General features: G+C 23.2%; 1 protein-coding gene across 1 annotated transcript in view; it reads right to left on the reverse strand.

Annotated features, from left to right (window-relative positions):
• The window catches only part of LOC105624197, an 11,716-nt gene that overhangs the window by 2,881 nt on the left and 6,585 nt on the right, over window positions 1–2,250 (reverse strand). The gene's annotated exons all lie outside the window — the stretch shown is intronic.

Consider the following 2,250-nt stretch of genomic DNA (forward strand, 5'->3'; position numbering starts at 1 on the left):
ATATAATTAATAATGTCTTAAATAGAAAAAGAGATGAGGCAAAATGCGTCTCTACCTTTGAGACGCTGTGCAAATATTTTATTGTCGCAAGCTTCCTCAACGGAATCGATTGTAATGCCATTATAATGATCTGTATGACCTTTGAAGATTCGTTGTGCCATTACCGCGTCTAACGTATTTAATTGTCCGATACGTGTGCTATGCGAAAGAAGAACGGTTGAATTTCGTGTCGTCAATGTTCTTGAAACGCGCAGCAATATCGCTTTCTGCATCAGGTACTCAATGATCGAATGATCGAATCTCAGCGCAAAAATTTATTATCAAGTTAAGCGGCCATGAATTGATAACGAGAGTAAAGATTATCAGAATACGTCGCGATCATACGTAAGCGACGTATTGGCAATTTTTTCTCATTTCTTTGCGTCTCTATTTATGTCATTCAGTAGCAACATAACCTCAACTAAAATTGTACAATCGGATCCGCTTCTCTCTGAAAATATTACCGAAATAAGTTTATATAAAAAATTGATAATTCAACGTGAACGTCATATAATAAACATCATTTCTGCGCATGAAATGACATAAATCGAACGATGTCACGTAACAACGAACGTAAGTTTACATAATAAATAATTTCTATGTAAAATAAATATGCAATAACGCTTCTACCTACAATAAATTTATATGTTTTTATACATAGAACATATTCCGAGAAGAAAAATTGTCGCTCAAATCTTGTTTTTTTTTTCTTATAATTTCAAAACTTTTTGATTTTGATAAGTTAGAAAATAATAATTTAATAATAATTGCTTATTCTCTGCTTTAATTAATTAAAAATAAAAATAAAAATTATTTTCTTATATAATATAAATTATAGCATAGTTTTTGTGATCAAAATTTATATTTTTTTTATTCTTTTTATGTGAACCTTCAAAAGCTTTGAAATAGAAAAGGTCGTGGGAATAGTGATTTTCTTTCTCAGAATATATTCTACGTACAAATAAATATAAATTTAAACTACATAAATTAAACTAATAATTCAAACTAATATCAAATATCAAAATATAAATTTACATATATAAAATTACAGGAAAATCGAAAATAGGACCATTATACTACATTTATTTAATTATTTATATAAACAGCATACAAAGAAATACATAATAATATTATACCTAGTAAAAAATTTTTCATGCATGAATGTATATAAATATGTATAAACATATATAAACATGTATAAATTTATAGACATATAATTATGTATGAGATACGTCCATACATCCTTCATTTGTAATATTACTTTTTAATATATTGAAAATAATAATAATAATGAGAAAATATAAAAAATAATTAATTTTTGCATTATTTGTTTTAGAAAAAATCAAATTTGGAGAAATGTAAAAAACTGCTCATATATAATTGCATATAAAATTATACATAGTTATGTATGAGCAAATTTTGTTGCATTTTTCCCGAACTTGATTTTTTCTAAAACAAATAATACGAAAATTGTCTCATTAATTATTTTTGATGTTGTCTAAAAAAAAAATATTGTTATTATTTTCAGTACACTAAAAAATATTACAAAAGAAAGAAAACTATATGGACATTTTTCATGTTTAATTATATATGATTATGAATATTTATGCATATTTAGGTGTACGTTTATATATATTTATATATATTAATGTATAAAAAATTTTTTATCGAGTAGTTTTGGAGGAATTTATATATGATATTAATTGTTGCGTCGTAAATATGCATTTTTATTTATAAAATATATAATAAATATAATAATAAATTACCAATTTTTAATACTGCGTTAAGAACTAATTATACAGATATTTACGTCAATGATTTAAGGAGGAGTACAGTCCAAATTAAATTTGGAAATATGTTTAATATTCATACTTCAAATAAATTATTTTATATATATATATGTATGAAAATTGTGTGGATAAGATTTTTTTTTTGTTTAATAACACATTTTTTGTAGTTTTGTATTTATTTTATTTGTTATTATTTTTATTAAAAATTAAAATTTTAAAAATGATTAAAAAATTTACGTTTTTCTTTTATAAGTACTTTAAATATTCAAAATAATTTATGCAAAGTTTTATTGCGATTCACTCTGATTAGTTACAAAAACAGAACAAAGATAGAACAAATAAATATTTTGTTTATTTATTGGATTATTATAGCTCATGCATCACAATGTAACTTTACGTAAATGATCTTGAATATAACATT

This window comes from Atta cephalotes (assembly GCF_000143395.1).
Source record: "Atta cephalotes unplaced genomic scaffold scaffold00074, whole genome shotgun sequence".
NCBI lineage: Eukaryota > Metazoa > Arthropoda > Insecta > Hymenoptera > Formicidae > Atta > Atta cephalotes.